This window comes from Larus michahellis, chromosome 3 (assembly GCF_964199755.1).
Source record: "Larus michahellis chromosome 3, bLarMic1.1, whole genome shotgun sequence".
Lineage (NCBI taxonomy): Eukaryota > Metazoa > Chordata > Aves > Charadriiformes > Laridae > Larus > Larus michahellis.
In genome coordinates this window covers 28,781,096-28,801,540 of record NC_133898.1, presented here as the reverse complement: position 1 = coordinate 28,801,540, position 20,445 = coordinate 28,781,096, and the positions used below count along the sequence as shown (strand labels likewise).

General features: G+C 38.7%; 1 protein-coding gene across 4 annotated transcripts in view; it reads left to right on the top strand.

The window, feature by feature from the left end:
* Positions 1-20,445, top strand: part of KCNK2 (potassium two pore domain channel subfamily K member 2) — a 108,557-nt gene that overhangs the window by 58,273 nt on the left and 29,839 nt on the right. The window lies entirely within an intron of this gene.

The following is a 20,445-nucleotide window of genomic DNA, read 5'->3' as shown; positions in this document are numbered from 1 at the left end:
CACTGACTTATTTGCAGGAGAGACAAATGTTTTCATGGAATGCTTCACTGGTGGGGTGAGAAACCTGAATTGCATCTCCACGCGTACAGTGTCAATTTGTCTGGTATGAAGGAACATGAGCGTGTTGCAAAGACCGAGGCTTATGCTCCATTTTAAAGGGTGGAGTTGCAGGAACTGCAGATAGTGGATACCTAGTCTTGGAGGTTTGTGTGTTGGCTTATAACAGAAATGATCATTTGATATCTTAAGTTCAGCTTTTTTGTTTCATTGAAATAGTGATGCATTGAGAAGTTCCTTCAAGCACAATAGGAAGGGTGTGTTATGTTATGCCATGTTCTGTCTCCCTTTGAAGTAACCAGCCCTGGCAACTGCCCCCAGTGGTAATTAGCTTGATGATAGCACAGTATGGCAAATATTTGATCCTGTACGCTAGGGAGATTTACAGAGTTAAATACCCTCGGTGATCAATAACAACATCAGGGAAAGAGAGAGAGACAGGAAAGAAATTTGAATTTATTTTTACAATTCCCAATTAAATTTTAAATTATCTTTAAAATTAAAATAATTCTCAGATGAATCTAGTGAAGGCAATTCATAAACCTGGGAATGGTTATATGAAGGAGTAGATGGTAGTAGGGTATGATCAGTATTTCTTGGTGATCTAATAAGAGTTAGGAAGAATGCGCTTTGTAGGGATTTCTTCTGTTTTGAGCAAGTCTTACTACATAGCAATAGAACCACAGCATTTTTTGATGAAGAAAAATGACTATACATCACTAGAATTCAATAATGGGTGACTACTTCTGTGTAAGAATCGGTATGATTTCTAGGAAAAGGCACCATCTTTTACTAGAGCCGCTCAAAACAGCTGGAAGAACAGATAAGCTTTTTGGGCATAGCTGAGGAAAGCCTCATTTAGCCAAAATACTGTTGTTTTTCTAATTGTATGAGATACTCTACTCAAGGATATTTAGCTTTTCTATCATTTTACCTCACTTACGTTCTTCTACCGTCCTGATTATGAAAGAACTATTATGAGGCCTCTCTATGAAATATTTGAACCATCTTGCAGACACTGAGACTCATGTCTTCACTCTCATATTAAACATTTTAAAAGGTTTATTTATGCTCACTTAATTTTTAAAATGAGATTCCCATAATGGTATGTTGCTGGATCATCATAAAATATCAAGTACAGTGGAAGTGTAAAGATCCATCTGTGCTACTCTTCCCCGCCCCCCTATCCCTCCCCTCCCATGTTTTATGTTTGATATTTAAAGCGCCTCAGCCTTACTTGTTGTACAATGTTTCTCTCACTGGTAACTTACTGGGACTAATTAGAAATAATAATTCTTTCCATAATATTCTGAAAATAAGAGATCGGGTTTAGAGTAAAGGAATTTAGAGATATGATTCATAAAGGTAATGAAGCAGTCAAAATTATTTGTCAATCAAGAAAATAATGTGTATTATGTTGGCTTCTGCATCAGAGACATCCCTTCTCCAGGTTCTGGCTGGCTGAACAAGTCCTGTCCTGTGCGCTGCAGCCATGACAGGGCAATAGAGGTGGGAATCAAAGAAAGAAACATGAGGACTTTCCCCTAGAACTAGCAATAAAACAGAGATTGATGGTAAAATGGGACCCATATTCAGCTCTCATTAGCATCAAGAATTTTTATATTTGACGTTGAGAGAAACCAACCCATCATGTCTGAGTGGGTAGCTTTACACCGTGGTGCTTTGTGAACCCTGTTTGACAGATGTGTGAATGCATGTGCATATATATGAATATATAATGTTATCCATCATGAAAGTAGCCTGCCTGTCTTGGGCATGTGTGAGTTCCCTGCCAGCCAGGATGCATGCAACAGCGAGCAGTATACTTTTGCTGAGGATACATGCTGTGATGTGTTTCAGAAGGGCAATAAGTATATCGTGGCAGCTTGCCACTGGCTGGCCATGCGCTCCTGCAGTTCTAAGATGATTCATGAGCTGGATGTAAAGATAGAACTACTTCATTCTCATCCCCATCCAGAAACTTCAGGATTTTTCAAAAGATAAATTTTTGTGATCTACTTCAAGTGCCTGCCCTAATGATAGGATAGAGGAATGAAGTATTGAAAGCGGTTGGAAGATGTGAAAGATTACCAGATGCTTGTTAAAACAGCATGTTGCTAAGTAGTCACGCAGAGGCAGGATGGAAACTTCAACTGCAGTCCTCTGTGAAAATGCTCCCACAGAGATCTGCTTATTAACTAACACCAAAAAAATCATAGCAGGAGAAGCTGAAAAGGCAGCTGGGATGGTGAATGCTTTCTTGATGAGGGACACTTGGACAAAGAATAGTGCAAAGTGTGTTCTGGCTCTGGGGATGTTATGCCTCTCCCTGGTATATGGCCTTTGGAGAAACTAAAGAGGAGAAACCTACCGTAAGCATCAAAGCTGGGATGTTGTCTGGAAGCCCAAGTAGGCATTCTTCAGCCTGTGATGGCTGCTTTCTCCAGCACTCTCTCCTTCTCTCCCTATCTTTTTCTAACATCCTTTTCATCCCAGGTTCTTCTACACTACCCACCTTTCTTGTCTCCTCATCTGGAAGGATAACCACAGAACTAACAGAACACCTCACCAGGGAAGACTGCAGCCTGCATCTGAATGAGGAAGGGGTTTTGAGACAGCAAGTGGCACCATTTAGAGCTGCTTCTTTTTATCACAAAGCAATTAAAAAACTTAGGTTTTGGGCTAGTCCAGTTGTGAGCCCCTAGTAATAAATCTGTCACATAATATATTGCATATGGCACCCTCATTAACACTATTGCTAAATAATAAATCATGAAGTTTCTAGGGAAATTAAAATCTGAAGATTCCAGATACAAAAGCAGATTTGATAGCATTTGAGAGTATTGGTGCATACAGCTAGATCTACACATGAGTCAGATGGAATCATATCCAGTCATGAAAACTTAAAAATACTGCATGTGTGACATGTGGAGTAGTAAAAATGCTGGGTCCTGAGCCTACAAACACCTGTGCACATGCTTGACTTGAGGAGCACGAGGAGGTTCTCTGTGGGTCAGGACCTTGGAGAACTTTCGTGGAAAAGGGATGATTTGGAGGCTAGAAGACAGGACGTGCCTAGTGTTACAGCTGGGTTCAGTATTTGTGAGTTCAGTGATGTCTAGCCCCAGAATTTTCCACTCTTCTGTTTTCCATCTGTGGTAGAGACATATGCTTCTGAAGTCTTTCTGTAGTCATGACATTTTGTGCTTCCTGTGAGTCACTCTTTGGTAATATTAATACAAATGAATTTAAATACACTGCAAAAAATAGTATTCAAAATTTTTCCTCCAGTCTGGGGAATAATACTGGGGTCCAGTATAAAGGTAGTTTTACTGAAACTACCTTTAGGTTACTTGGCTATATATTCTTTAATATTTCTTAAAATCAATGCTAGTTAAAATCTTTCTTGTTTTCTCTCTCTTACACATTAGAGTCTGCTGAGTTTATTTTGATACTGCTAAAGTCCTCTCTGCCAATCCTTGTCCTTTCATATACATATCAAAATTCTGTTTTTCATAGAAACTGTATGTTTCTATGGACTCACTGGCTTTCAGTCTCCTTAAGGCATGTAAATTTTGCAGTCAGTTATCGTGTACCTCACCGGTGCCTCAGTTGCTAGCCACGCTTACTGTAGTTCGGACACTTTCCACTGAAGTCCCAGTCAAAAGTGGTGACTTATTGTGCAGATGCTGAGTTCAGACCTTTGTGCTGCTTTGAGTGCTGTGTCCCAGTTGACAATGCAGAAGGGTTGCAAGTCCAGCCTAGTAAGGTAGTTTTGCACTGAGAGGTTTTGGAGTTTTTTCTCTTACCTTTTCTAACAGTGGAGCAATTTAGTTCATGGTAGCTGTGTTGTAGGGCAGCCACAGGTGTTCCCATGGCTTCCCTCAGCTTGTTCAGAGCTAATCGGGGTTAAAGTAACTCAACTGGAACAGCGAAAGACCTCCAGAAGGGTATGTCTTGTTGTGTATAAGAATATGAGAATTTTTTGGTATTTGGCAACAATACCATGGCTCAGCCATGTGGTAGGAAGAATAGTACAACAAAATCTGTATACAATAAACTTCTTTATTCTCTAACTGCACAAGTAATGTATGTTTAAAGGTACGAATATATGTTTACACATACTTATTTGCATTAAGGTCTTTTAAATATATATGTGTTGGCATTTCTACAAGCAGTATATGGCTTTACCTTTTAATTGTCATTTATTGCTCCCACCTTGAAGAGGAGAGAGGCTGACCAGCTGTGAGAAATCAGATCTCGTCTATAAATTGTGTACCTAAGATCTCCTTCTAGGTGGTGTTTTTAGTGTCAATTCACATGTAGCTGATATACCTTGGTAATTGCTGTATAATGTCCATAGAATGTATTTGTCTCTGGGATAAAAGATACGAATAATCCCCTCAACCAGTATATAAGTAGACACTGATTTAAAACCTCTGGTGTCTGCAGTTCCCATGTGAACTGGGGCTACAAATGGTTTCCCAGCCAAATGGCTGCACGAAGGCTGTGTGACCCAGTAGCTTGTGGTGTTGGTGTGATGACAACTTTGGTCCTCTCCTCTTTGCCCTGATACTTCCCTGCCTGGTGGGAGGGGGTCTGCGGCACTTTGTGGGCCGTGTTTTTCTTCTTTGTGAAGCTCTTGCCTGACAGGTAAGCTTGACTGTCTGGGGAGACTTTTGGTTTGAGTGATAGCAGGAGTGATCTTGGATGCATATTACCAGTCCCTTTGAGAATAGCGCAGTTTTATGTAACATCTCTAAGGGATTTCTCAGGAATTTTTTGAGCCTTGAGCAGGGCTCTAGCTTATGCAGGTCTAATTTCTAGTAGAAAAACTAAATATATCCAGCTTTTATAAGATACTGTCCTAGGAACTTTGCAGAGGATTGGTACTGAAGTTGGAGCCTCTGGCTGAGCGCTGGATCCTGAGCTCATTTCTGGTCAGTGAGTTTTTAATGGAGCTAAATTCTGTGGGGCACGAGAGTTTGTCAACCTTCTCTGAAGGGGGTGTTGTGAAAGGAGTGTGGGAGCAAATAAAAGAAAGCTAATTCAGTAACCGTGGGTGAAGAAAAACTGCCTTTTTCCTTTCTGCTGTTCTGTTCTCCCTTGTTTGGAGCCTCCTCAGCTGGGACATCTCCTGTCACTTGGCTAAAAGATGCAGTTTCCTCCTTTGTGTTAGAAGACAACAAGCTACACGGGTGTCGTGGCAGCTGAAGCCAGAAACAGTTATGTGGATAGTAAAATCAGGGGATGGCGAGTGACCAGGCCTATCCTTGGTGTCTGCTTAGAGGTACAGTGGGGAAAAAAGGACACGCTCATGTGGCTTCCTTAAAGAAGAGGAACAGAGTTAGCAGTGTATCTTTTTTCAGTGTAGTGCATGAACAACATGGAGGAATTTTAAATAGCTGATTTGTTTCATCGGAGAGCTCATACAGAAAGAAGTTGCATTATAATTTATATTCTTAACTTTCTTGCATGACTGTCCAAAGATCAGAGCTCTGAATTTTTCCTATGCGCGGCAATAATTTTGCAAGGAGATCTTTGTTCTCAAATCAACTTGAGAGTGGTAGGAGTTAAAATGAGTGAGGCAGTAAAAGGGAAACATCAGCCACTTGGAGAAATGTGCAATTCTAAAAATTTGATTTGAACTTTCTTCACTCTTGTCACTTGCCCAGTTTCTTCTAGTCTTCCACCATTGCTACAGGCAGGCCTGGGTCCTAAAATACAGGTGCTAAATAAGAAAATAAATTAATTTTTTTGTTGGCTAAATGTTGCCATGTGCAAAGATGCGATACTCACTGGAGAAAACTTCTGTTTTTGAAGATGTTTTTATGTGGAATCCTTGTATTTCCTAGCCTAAGTTGTCCAATTAATTGAGTGTTCAGTTTATGTGGTAGTTTCTAGGTGCTCAGTTCATCACGATTATAACAGTACTGTAGGAAGGACTGGTTGTGCACTACATGTTTATTAGGACTCCCTAGTGTTTACCAAGAGTTTGAGTACAGGGTTGTATGACACAGCTGAGGCACACCATGTCATTTTCAGCTGAAGAGAGGGCTGCACTGAAAAGCTCTACGCCAGCTTCTGTTAAATGAAGATTGTATTTCTCCGCTGCAGACATCAGATTTATAATTTTATTTTTTTTTAAGCAGTTTTACTGATATATGAAAATGAGCATCTGGAGGCTATTCAGGATAGAAGAGATGGCATCAAGTGGCTTAGTCATATGCAGTAGTTTTTCTTAAGATGTCCAGGAAAAGAATTGTGGTATATAGAGCCAGTTACTCTCTCTGTAGTATTGAATACACTTATTTCCAATTTACAGCATGTTCTTTGCCTGTAGAAGGCTTGGGAGGGATATTACCTATTTTGCGATGGTTAAATGTATAATTAAAATGGTTCTAACTTTGTTGTTTTGTTGTTTTCGTTTTTTTTTTGTCAATACACATCTGAAGATATACTTAATCTCAAAGGTAGTTTATTTTTCTAGAGATATCTGGGAAATCATTATACTATTCTTGTCCTTGATTTGCATTTTTAATTGTCAAAAATCTTCTCAAGATAAGGAAGGCAATTTGTGTTTCATGATCAACATCTTATGATGTCCAAATACTTAAGTATCTCATGAGAACAGAGAAGCTGAAATTTCACTTCCAAAATTCTGTGTCCCTATATGTTATTTTGAGGTTTATGTACCCACCCTGAGGATTCTGATTTTTAAAATTTGATTCCTCTTCTTCACTTCAAGAGATACAAGACTGGCTCTTTGCATGCAAACTCACAATTTGGTCTATTTTCTTTATCGTCTGCATGTATTTCTAACCTGCATGTGTGAATCCAGAAGGCAGAAGTATTCAAAGCTTAGTCTTAATATCTTTTTGGAAGAGCATTTCTTCTTTGCAGAAATAAATACATCAATATGCATTCGTAAAAATAACTGTTACTGTATTTTTGGAGCACTCTGATTTAGTATGAGCTAATATCTGGAGCAATTTTCTTGAAGTGAGAAACAAGAGGGAAAGGCACATCTGTTGCACCTAATTAATATTTTTGTGTGTCTATGCTACATGAATGGAATTGAAGACACTGAAGGAATAGGATACTATTATGTAGAATCTTTGTATATTTTCTGCGTTTCCTGAGTGTGGCTGCGTGTGAGTCCTATGTCTACTTATCTTCATAATGGCTATTCCAGTTAGGTACGGCTTTGGATCATTCAGCTGTGCTTCTCTGGCTTCCTCTAGAAGGCATATATAACCATTTTATTCTAGTAGAAAAATGCATTTGGGAACAGTATTTCTTTTGAGAATAAGTTTCATCTCATCTGTAGGCATTCCGTTAAGCACTTATTTCCTGTTCAAAACTTCTTATCTATTTTGACCCTTCTGAACTGTAGAACTAAGTGTAAATTAAATTTACATAGAATTGTTTAGAAAAATATTTCTAGTCTGATTATTCATAATTTTAATGTATGTAGTGCTGTAGTATTTAGCTACCAAGTAACCTAAACTGCAAACAATTCCATTCAGAAGAACTGTCATTGCCATTCATTCACTTATAATTCTTGCTGTATGGGATATTCTCCTTTTTTTCATGGTGGCAGTACACTTTTGTTACGTTCTGAATGCTAACATACTACTTTAGATTGATTTCAGGAGCTATAGCATGGAAAATCCTTACATACAGGAGTTTCAGCCTTTTCACTGGGGCTAATGTATGTTGGACCACAGAAGCACATGCAGTTAATTTTGTGGCCTTATTTGGGGCAGGGGTGGGGGGGGAATATGTAGTGCGAAAGTTCTTTTGACCTCAACACCTGGGATGGAATAAGGATTTCATTAATGTCTTAGTCACCAGTTGAGAGCCTAAAGCTATTATTTTTTGGTGTGGAAAAAATTAAAATGCCAAATGATAAATATCGTAACATTTGTACATACCCACTTAAAGAAGGGAGTCGTGAGACTTACCGTAATGTATCCCACTGAGTCTTTGGGCATACGAATCGACATAATAATTTAGCTTTCATCTATTTGTGGTCTGTTTGTGTGTAAACATAAGGAATTCGGTCGATGGCTCTTTTTCTACCAAGAGTCAAAGCTATGCTGAAAAAACAAAATGGCAACAAACAATTTGTTTCCCATTTTTGTGTCGACAGATGAAGCTGTGAGGTACCAAATTGACACAGATTGCTCTTACAAATATTTCTGGTCCCAGAAAAGAAGTCCCGGTTAAAGCAAGATAAAGATCATTAGGCGTCAGTTTATGATAGCTTAATTACTTGCTGCAAAATTAATTGTTATAATCAGAGGATTATGGTATTCTCTTGCATGAATAATGTCCGGTTAGTGTAAACAAATTAATTTAGGCTTTATGAGTGGGATTTTTTAAAACAGTCACTGTTTTACCACTTTTCTTCCCAGTTAGGTTGCCAGTTACCTTCCCAGTTAGGTTCCATTCTGGTTGCTTGAGAAAAATGAGATCCCGTAGGCAAAAGCAGCTGGAGTTACAAAATGTTTTGAGTAGTAATCTTTCTGTCCTATTCATAGGACATATAATTCCTATAAATTAAATTCCATATAAATTAAATAGGAAACAATGTGTTTTGCTTATATATTTGGACACCAACTATCTACTCTGCTTTCTTTACATTCATCTCGCACAAGGAAATTAATATGGATTGGGAAAGTGCACTTTTTTTTGTTGTTTTCTCTGTTTGAGATTGGTATGCAGGCCTCTGCAAAATTAGCTGTTATTATTTGCCAGAAAATTTGAGGACAATAATTTGCAGCATTTGGCTTCTTGTAAACCCTTCAACATAGACAGTCTTGGCTATGTTTGTGTGATTTTTTTTGGGATCATATATTCCTAAAGAAAAACAGAAACCTTTGAAGGGGGTAGACAAAGGTATGATGAGTAATACTGTTGCATTTACCCAGACTCTTCATGTGTCTGGGTTTTCACAGTGTCCCATCAGGGTGGTATGTGAAATAAGCACAAATACCTTTTCAGGATGGCAATGCTTACAAACAACAGTTCAGTTAATACTTGTGTGAACAAAAGCTGTATATGTAAATGTCATAAGTTTCTTAAAAGCCCAAAGGAATAGAAACGTACTTAAATTTAACACCAGTTCAGATCTTCAAAGACGGTTTATGAACACTGGTGCAGAATATTTGTAAAAAATCCTTCTAAATATTTTCTGGCAAATACTATTTTCTGTGTGAAAGGGCAAAATGCATTTTAAGAAAATGAGTGCCAATTTATTTCTCTATACAGGATTTTCTCCTGAAATGTAGCCTAGGGAATTTTAAATTCCATGCATATTTGCTATGTCAAACTGGAGTGACTAATACGGAATTCACAGCAGCTAAAACATTGATGAAAATTTCCCTATAAATAAGGATGAGTCTGAGCTACTATTTGCTTATTTCTGGTAGTAATGGAGTAGTAGTGACCTTTAGTGAGGCTAATTAACACATGTTCTCTTCCGCAATGCATTTCAGAATTCTGTAATAACAATAGAAAAATGAATATCAATATATGCTATCTGCTAAAATACTATTAGGAATATTACTCTTCTTACCTCCATCTTGCTCTTTTAGTTTTTAAGGTTGAATAAGGGCATGGGGTGCACTTTAATTGATGTAACTGTCCTCTTCTCATACCAGAAATAGTCCTACTTAAAAGTCATTAAAATTTACTGTCCTTACCTTGCCTAACTGCTGTGCTGCCCATACCTCTACATGCTTTCATGTTTTATGGGAGGAGAAACAATATTATTTTATTCAGGAAAAGGTTTTCCTTGTCTTTCAGTTCAAAGAGATATCACGCCCTTGATGAAAAGGCAGCTGTTGCTTTTACAAGATGTACTGACGCTTAAAGGAGAGACAGACAAAAAAGTAAATGGATGCCTCTGCGTTTTAAAACTGGCATATGGTGAAGATGTTTGTTCAAAGTAGGAACTAGATCAAACCTGAAGCCATTAAACCTAAAACTTTTATTTATATTGAAAGACACCAATATGCACTCCCCAAAGGCGATGCTCTTTCCTTTTCTGACTCCATTTCACTCGTTGGCAGTCAGTGGTAACGCAGCCCAGGACTTCATTTGCTTCTGGTATCTTTCCTGAGTCATCATTTGCTTTCATGTGGGCTGTCAGACACCAAAGGATGGAGAAACCAAAGGGCTTGACCCTGCAGGCTGTGAAATGCCCTCAAGTAGTTTAGTTGTAAACAGGACAGCAGGCTGATAGTCTCCAAGGTTGGGGAATACCTGCAGGCCTTTCGGGAAGGCCAGGGGAGAGACAGGTCGTGCCTTATACCTCACAGCCGTGAGGGAGAGGAGCGCTAAATGTTTGAGATGATGATCTGAGCTTTTGGATGTCAAATTCTCAAGTAATTTTCCTTTTGATTTTTCCTTTGCTTAATAAATAAGTAATTTTTTACTCTTAGTCGGTGTGTTTGGTCTAAATGAGACTGTATTTCACACCTGATTTCAGGAGACTGTACATGTCCTGTAGGCCAAGCAAGTCTCGGAGCTGTGTTTGTAGAGTCAGATGGCTTAGCCTACACTAATTTAGCTATTCTTATTCCAGCTCAGGGCTTTGGAGTGTAGGGGAAGAAGTGAAATAATGTTTGAGAAATACCTTGACACGTGGTTAATTTTTATAGGTATTTATTTTTGTGTTTCTTTTCCCCCTATGAACTGAAATGCAAGACTATATAAATTTAAGACCTTTAGCTGAAAACCTAATTCTCTGTCTCTTCAAGTATTCTGTCCCATTTTGCATTATTCTCCTATGTGCCGGTGAGGTGATTAGAGATTTCTGAAAGATTCCTCTTACTTTGTAAAGAAAAATCATAGCCTATGTATTTAAAATTAAGGTGTGAAGGAAATGATTGCTCGTGATTTTGCTACTTGTTGAAATTCCTGTCCACTGTGAATCACATTGGCTTCTTTCAAAAGCAAGCTGGGCATGTAAACCCAAAATATTTCAGCATACTTAAAGGACAAACTTTGGAATTTATTTTGCACTGCCTGACAATAATCTCTTTAGAGGCTTTACAGCATGCAGAGAAACAATTTTATGTTCAGTTACCGCTCTATTAGGAACTTTTGTTTCGAATCACAAACTCTTATGAGAAACTTATCTTTATTCTTTTCTATAGCTCCCCCTCTTTAGACTGCTCTCTCTGCCAAAGACTCTCCAGTGTGCTAGCTCACCAAGCGGCTCGGGTGAAGACATGGAGTTGTACTGAGAGTTGGTAGGATGCTGATGAGCCACAGAGTGCTCATAGTCCACTGCCTTCTGCTGAAGCACTCTCACTGCAGAGGGAAAAACCACATGCTTGCAGAGCTTTAAGTCACTGAAAATTGAAAACTGTGGAAGCAGAAATTAATTCTTGCTCCTTTGCCTTCAAATTTAAATATTTTTGCAGTCTTGTAATTGCACTTTCTTCAATTGCTCGGATAATGACATTGTAACAAAAGATTTTTGATATGTAGCGTGAAATTCTGGGAAATTAAAGAGCTGGTGACAGCATGATTTCCAGGATTGATTTCTGCCACATCACGACAGTGTTGAAAATCAATTGAAAATCTGTTAAGAATTTCATTTGAAAAAGTATATATGTTTGTTCATCTTGGGAGGCGTATATGCTGACAGAAGGAGTATGCTTTCAGGTATTTAAATGTTACCTGAATAGAAATAAATTTAAACATTTTTAAAGTTAAGCACGTTACTTGCTTTCCTGAATCAGGAATAAAACGCATAAATAGCTAGAAGCCAAAATATGAAGTCAGTAGAAGTTATTTATGCATGGTGGTTCATTTTTGTCTAAGTTTCCACATTAGTCCTAATTGTAAAGATTGCTCCAGGAAAAAAAAAGAAAAAAATGAGATATAGGAGAGTGACCTCACACTTTCAGATACTTGGTGAGCCTCACTGACAAAAAATGATCTAATTTTCTTTTTAAAGAAGATAATACTATGAATAAAAATCTGTAGAGCTTTTTCTTTTAGAAACCTGGTGGTGGTCTTTCTTTTTTTAAGCTTAACTCTTTTGAGGAAATTGTTTCTTAATATGCTGGTATATGTTGGGATTAACTGCATCAAGAGGCATTTTTTTAAAAATACAACAAAACAAAATACTCAACTATTTGATATTACGTGCAAAATAACGCGTGTGTTTATATGTATATATGTCTGTGTGTGTATGTATGTATATATATATTCTCTTGAAGAGCTCTCCTTCCTACCTGCCTTGCTAAGATTAAGGCATTGTGCAGTTAGATAAGTATGTGCAAAGAAGGAGGTTCTCTTTCCTGGCTGTCTCCTTGCCTCCAGTCTCCCCTGGACTGTTCTCTCTTCCCCAGAATTTCTCTGCTTATCTCCGATTCAGGGTAAATGATCTAGATATATGGGCTGTGTCCGTGTAGCTTAAACGCAAGATTAGATACAGGACATACAGAAAAAAACTGATGAGGCAAAATATTTGCATTTTTGCACACTGACCTGGCAAAAGGTGTCTTATGGTGAAATAAGCACATGAAGAAAAGTTTAAAGTCACAAAGAAAATTCTAGTATTAGAATTTTCGTAATCAGTCAAGGTAACCGCATTCATTTTGTCCAGTTGTATCAGTTTAACAGGATCCGAGGTTCAAGTCTGCTGATTGTAGAATTGTGGGATTTTTAGTTCTTGTTTTAAATCTGTGACTTCACTAAAACCAGGGTGCGTTTAGAGAACACCTGTGCTGGCACAGAACATATTTCACGGAGAAACTGGATGTCCTCATCTCCGGGAATAGCGGTGCTCCTAGAGAGAAAGGGCAACTGTGGGAGACTTGACATATTTTAGCTGTTCATGTCTCATTTGTTGCTGTAAGTCTGCCATAGCCCTTAATTTGCTAACGCTTCTGCTGTGTTTTATTATTTGTAGGGAGGACAGAAACATGTACAGGCAGGGTATGGTTTAACTCTGCTGGAAAGCAATGTGGACTGCTTTGTACTTGGGACGGAGAGGCCAGCAAGAGCTTGCTTTACCCAGCACCAAGAACTGCTTTATTTGTAAATAAAAAGGCAAGCCTGTTTCTTCAGTTACTTATAGGGAACAAAAAGGAAAGGTATTAAAAGAAAGCCCCCAAACTCTAGAAAAAAGTTATTTCAGATCTCCATTGAAGTCACAGTGTCAGAAAAATTGTTCACAGATTGTTTTTGTCAGTATCTCTAAAATTGGCAATTCTTGTTTTTCTGTCGATCACCTGTATCAATGTATTTTTTTATGCACGTAGATATTGCTCATGATTTTGGTGCGGAAAGAGTGTCACTTTGTCACGTTTGATATGTGTTTACACTTGATTAAGAATATGTGGGTAGTAAAAGTTTCATGATATTATGAACTATTAACTTCTTACTTTAAAGTACATTATGTTTTTGCTAACTGTGTTAGCCAGGCGTGTTGCTCCCATGGAGCAATCTCACTTAAAGGAAGAATGCAAGTGGGAGTTTTTGGGTTTTGGAGCTGATTCAATTTTACTAGAATAAGAAGTAAAATGAATGCAAGCAATAACAACAAGAAATAATTGGCAATGGTTTTGAACTAGAGCAGGGTAGGTTTAGATTAGACATTAGGAAGAAGTTCTTCACAATGCCGGGGGTGAGACACTGGAACAGGTTGCCCAGAGAGGTGGTGGAGGCCCCATCCCTGGAGACATTCAAGGTCAGGCTTGATGAGGCTCCGAGCAATCTGGTCTAGTGGAAGATGTCCCTGCTTTACTGCAGGGGGGTTGGGCTAGATGACCTTTAAAGGTCCCTTCCAACCCAACACATTCTATGATTCTATGAATTGAAAAAGGGACAGAAGTCCTACTACTGATGAGAAGTAGATACTCTTCACTGGGCAAAGTGACAGCTCAATGAAATGAAGAACCTGTACTGGGAGGCAGACCTATGTGAATTGATATTTAAGCTTTTAAAAGTCTTCTAGCAATTATTACACGGTTCCTTGAGAAATTGCCTTAGCAACTGAATGTGAGTTATCCAATACTGCAACAGCTTCTGTATCCATACAGACACTTTCCTTACAATTCTCCTCTACCTCTCCAGCACAGCACTTTGACTTGAAGGAAACTTATTTTCTATGAATATTTATAGCCTGTTCTTTTAGAAGAAGTTTTATTGATTTGATTACTGCTCCCACAGAACACAGATGAAAAGAAACCACTGAAAGGAGATCAGCCTCTGTCTTGTCAATTCTTGACTATTACACGTTTTACTAATGTCAGTCTACGTTTTCCTGTTACTATTCATAGTTGAAAAAGAGAGGTATTGGTATTGCAATGGTTTTTTCTATTAAAACCTCTTTTTTTCAGGCTTGAGCCAGAACGTTATAACCTTCAAAATAATACATTGAAATTTCAGTGACACAGAATTATGGATCAGTGCTAAAAATCAGAATTTTGTGGGTTGGAATTCAGGTAATACCAGAGGAAGTGCTGTGCTGAGCAATGATATTAAGTAAACAGCAGTACTTTGCGACAAAGTGGTTCCCAAATCACTGACTAGAGAATCGGCTTCTAGAAGCTATAATGAGTGATAAAGAAATTATGCCTAACTTATGCAAACCAGAGGTTTTCAGTTTCAATGCAGGCTGCAGTTTAAAACAGAGGTACCTTCACCTGTGTGTTATTGCACAGGGCACTTCCTTCAGCAAGAGTCATGCAGCAATTTCATCAATTGCACGTGCAGAAAAGTATTTAACTTTTAAATTGAAGAATTAACTTGGAGGAGGAGCATTAGCTGCATACCTATAATGGGATCCACAGGCAACAGCTTGTGAGCAATGGCTGTAAGATACAGTTATAGTATGTCCGTGTGTGAAAGAATTCATGTATATATGTAACACAGAACTATTGTGCTTTCACTGCAAGTGTATTCATATTGAATTCATCCAAGTATTCAGATTTGCAGGTAGTCTTTGTCCTTTTTCAGCCTTCAAATTCTCTTGCACTCTGTTCAGGAGTAGACATGCATGCACATGCGGCTGTGCGTTGGCCCTGCCAGAAAGGGAGCTCATAGATTTTGTAAGTATTCACAACAGATTTCTTTGTGGCCTCAGACAAGCTTGACTGAGGTTCTTTAAGGACTTTAGATGCCAAACGTTCCCTAGTTAAGAGTCGATGTAATGTGAATATGTGGTCCTCAGCCACAGATTTGGTTTGAGCTATGTACCTAAATGTTATGGACTTTCCTTCTCTCTGTGCTTAACTTACCTATTTGTAAAAAGGTGAATAGGAACTTTCTAGCTACTTCACAATGTTGGGAGGGTAGACACATGAAAGACTAAAAATGCCCTTATGCTATTACTAACTAAAGCCATAAAACCCCATGAAGTGTTTATTTGTAAATATATATGTATATGACATGGGCATACACAAGCATGTCAAACTTTGGAGTGTAGGACAGAGTTAAGAGGAGGAAAGGAAAGGACATGGGTGTAAAAATGAGGACACTTCCACACAGTGAACACAAACAAGCAAGTTCAGTATTTCTGCAGTGTATGCAGAGATTTCCGCATAGCCAGGTATATATACTGGGTATACATACTGCCGTTTTGTTTAATGATTATATCCAGACCATTATTTATGCTAAAAGGGGTATCTTATTCATCTATGAATAAGTGCATATCTTTGCCTTGGCACTGATGGGCAGGCATGTATCTCATGCTCATCTTCTGAGCCCAAGTGGCAATCCAAAGGGAAAAAGCATCTTAGCTATTAGAAATTCAGCGAGGTGCCTTTCATAAAGATTTTGTCAGTTAGCTCCTCGGGGCCTAGAAAAAGCATCTTTTGATCTCTTAAAATCAATTTGACATTCAGTATCAAAACACATGTATGCCCTTTGAAAAGGGTAATCACTGTAATTGAGCTGCATAGTCTGGGTGGATGTGAACCTACGGCAACACCGCCGCCAGCTGCACGCAGTGTCCGGTGGCTGAAGCCAAGGGCACGGCAGCCGGTTCACCTGCCTCCGGCCTCGTGGGATTCGGCAGCAGAGAGCTCAGCCTTTCTTCTGAGGCTATGCAATCTTCTCAGTGTCAAGTTTCTGGAATCCGGTTTTGTGTAATTAAGGGCGTGCGTGTTCACCGAGTCGTTTATCTTTCAGTACTGAACTGTTTCATCAATTGCCCACATATCCAAACCTACAGCTGAGAGTAGTTTCTCATATCTCAAAATATATGACATTATTTCGATATAATTTTCACTTTGTTTGCTACCTGATGAATGATGTCTTGTGTAATCTGAGGTATGTCAAAAACAGTGAGAAAACATTTACTGGTATTTGAATTTACATTTTCTTGTTTGGAAAGAAAACGTTTCAAACCTTCCCCAGACCTTTCAATCCCACTTGAGCTATTTGATATAAATGAATCATAAGTGGTGACACTCTTTTCCAGTCAATTTTGCAAGTAAAATCTAGTCCTAGAACTCTCAAAAGCACCTATAATCTCTCACATGAGAAATACTTAATTGCAGCCATCTAGTTTCAGTAGATGCCCCGCTTTGTCTAGGAATTTTCTGTAAAAATATATTCTTTTGGAGTCTCTATTCTTCTACCTCGGCTTTGAAAATGTGGATCTAAAAGAGCTTTCTGAAAGACTGAGATACCGGTTAACTAGAAAGCAAAGGGATCTTTTTCTCTACTTCAAACAGAAATTGTATTTTTTTTATTTTTTTTTTACATTAGTTGCCAGTCTTCCTTTTTATGAAGGCTTGAATGCAAAGACCGTTTTGTTTCTCATTTGGAAAAAAGTGTGTCTTGTCAATTGTGTGAGAATCTCTAGCACTTCAAACTTTTCCATATTTGCAATATAACCTATTGTTTGTCCTGGGGTGGGTGGGGTGGGGGGGAGGGGAACCAACTAGAAATTGAAACTTCAAACATCGTTTTGCTCAAAAGCGGTAATATATTTGTAGTTATCAAAGTTACTAATTCCTACTTAATAGCAAATCTATTTCAGATGGAAAAGTTACAGACACTTTCATCCTCAAAGAACTATCTCAAAAAAGGGGACATGAAAATAAAAAATAATGCCTATAAAGTCTTATTTTTTTTTTGTCTTTTCATTTTGCATATCCTTGCTTCTGTCTCTAGCCAACCAAAGGGTCTGAGGTTCCTTTTGAATCAAATTTGAATCTTGGAGGCTGTAAGGGTTTTGGAGCTGAAACCATGGAATATGTTATTTTTTTGGATGGAGCAGTTAGAATCTATTTACAATGGCCTTTTATTCTTAATTCACTCAGGGGTTACCGGAAGCTCCTTCTAAAATGCAGTTCTTCTCCACAGCTCCTTGTCAGGGACAACGTATTCTAAATGCACAAAATCCTTGGGGCATTAAAGGCATGCTAAGCATTTAGCAGGACATGAAAGGGATTTGGTGAAACTGGGAGGCAAATCGTGCTCCTGGTTGTTGAAGTGAAGTGAGGGGGTGCATTGGGAAGGACAGTCTGAAAACGGCATGGACATTGTCTTGGGTGAAACTCATCCCATTCTGCAAGTTAGATTTTGTACTCTGCACTGTTCATTGCAGACAGTGTTGGTTGAAAGCTCTTTGAGGGAAACTTTACGATAAATTTAGCAAGCTCAAATAGAGTGCTTAGTTTATGTCCACGTTCAAAAGCAAGCGTAACGGTTTTAATGGGGAACCAGCTGGTTCTAGGAGCTGCCTACTTTATAGAACCAGAGGAAGAGAAAAGCTGCCCAGGACTGAAGGGGTGAAGAGTAACCGAGGTACTGAGGCTGCCCCTATGATTGCAGTGTGTGCCGACCCCGTGCCCTCTGGGCAAACAGTTGGGAGGGAGGAGTGGGCAGAGAGCATGGTGTGATGTGGCCGAGTACCCCAGGTCCCTCCATGAGTGAGACAGTTGTAGACAGACTGGCCTCTGGAGCAGAAGTGGGAACTCTGAAGTGGCACCACTGTGCCAGGGAGCTGCTGCAGCGGTGCCAGGTGTTCCTGCCCTGTGTGTGGAGAAGAGCTGGGTGATACACAGGGTGGCATTCCTGTGGCCATGTGTTCTTCTCCAAGCATAGTGCCCCAAAATGAAGTTTTCCTTTGGTTTTACCTAGCAGCAGGGTTCTTCTGATTTATTTTTTTTCTTCAAAGAAAGGAATAGTACTTTTCTGAGACAAACCCCTCAGGAATTACATCAACCGTATGAAATATAAATATGTTTTCTCTCCCATTGCATAAATGGTGGATTAGCTTTTCGCTGGAGAAACTGAGAGTAGGATGTAAGGACGATTTTTGTAAGTCGCAAAGTAGGCTGTGGTGTACAGCAGCAGACTGTTATGAAACATGACTGTAGGAAATATGATTAATGTGTGATGGACACCCCGTGGTAGATCAGTTCACTAAAGTACCTGTCCTATTATGAGAGCGACATGGTTTGTATTATGTGCAGTGAGCATCTGGACAGAGATAAACTACTACCTGTTGGAGTATTGTTTTACCCAGTCATGTGTGAGATTTTTTTTAAAGTGTATTTAATAATGCAAGACTTCCTTTGTCATTTATAGAAGAAAACGCATTTGTCATTTTTCAGGATGAAAAGCAAGAATTTGTGAGTGTAGAAGTGAGGTACCATCCTTTTCTTGAGCGAGACGTGACTCTGATTAGGGAGAAGAATATATAGAGCTGAACGTGAACTTCTTGTCCTCATACCGATTAGCAGCAGATGAGAAGTATGCCGCAGCAGCAATTGTCTCTGTTATAGCTGTGGGATGCACAGAAAATGCCAGCTTGCTTTATGAAACTAACCAAGTAAAACTGCCTGCTTGGCACGTGCTTCACTGGGCTGGTATTTTGTCACCATTACGAGACACCACTTTTGTAGAGCAAGTGAATACAGTTCTCTAAACTAAAAAAGGGACAACAATTTCCAAATCCCTTAGTATGAGTTTTGTATATCTGGTATATCCAGACCCCAGATTCTGAATTGCATTAAGACCCCTCAGGAATTACACCCTGGCAACTATTCAGGCTCCTGTTGATGCATAAACACGCACACTTATGAAAGCAGAGTAGCTTGGATCTGTTTGTCCCTTTTTGGTTGGTGATGAGCTAATTTTATTTTAAAACTCAAGGGTCTTTCCTGCTTGGTGCATGAAGGGACAGAGTGAACTTAGTGGAGCTGGAATTTCCTGAATTATAACAATCAGTAATTTTAGCCCTGGCTCTGGGTTAGGGAGAGATATTAGGTTGGACTAAAGGCACTGTGACTTCATTCCACTTGCCTGAGACAGACTCTTTTTATTATAGTAGTGCAGGAAAAACTTATGAAGTTGGAGGACTCCGTGACCTGTAATTGATGATGTTTCCTGTAATTTTGTCCTTTATGTTTAGTTTGACAGGGTTTATTAGTCATGATTTGGGGAAAATAGGAACTTTTAACTTTTTTTTAATCTAAGTTAACTCTATCAACATTGCAGTTATTGTTTGCACAATTACTATCTGGTAACAGCTATTAGGGCAAAATATCTAGAAGTAGAATACATTCAAAATGTGATGTACTTTTTTTAAATGAAGTTGCGTGAGGGGCAGCTTTGTCTCCTGTGCACTGAAAGGAAAAAGTACTTTTGACAAAGCTTTCATATAGCTTACCTACAGGAGAGCAGAACCAAAAATTAAGATAATAGATTTCACAAAGAAAAGCTGTATTTATGTTAAAACAAGATGCGCAAAGTAGTTAAATAAAAATTCTGATAAATAGGTAAGCTGTTCATTAAATGTGCTTTGCATTGTGGAAGCTTACAGTCATTGTGCGTAAATACTAAGCTATTTTAAAAAGAAAACTGACATTGCAAGGTCTCAATAGAGCTGATAAAAATTGTCCATCATCTTTTTCACATGAAAACTGGATTTTCATTGAATGATTTTTGTGTATATGAAAAGTTTCTCAATTACTTGTTAAAATATTTTTTTTTCTTTACAAGTCACTTTATCCTACAAAAAAGGTAACTTTTTTATAAATGCTTTTGTTTAATTTCCCCATGGAAAATAAGCCTTTTTCTGAGAAAAAGCCCCCCTCCCCCCGACAAAGTAAGTCTTTTTCCTTCAAAGGAAAAGCACATTGTGCTGAGAAGTAAAACAATGTCAAAAATGCTGGGGTGTTACTACAACTGCCCCACTGCTCCCTCAAAACTTTGAGTGATCCTTTGGAGGAGAAAAGCTTCTGAATTAAAACTAAGGACTGATGCTCATGAAACTTGTCGGTAGGGTTCTGCCTAGGCGACCTTGGGCAAATCGTTAAAATTCCAGTCCTGGGAGATGCATCTCAGGGTGTTTCCCAGATGCTGCCGCCTGTGCTCTTTGTATTCCCCTTTCCCCATTTT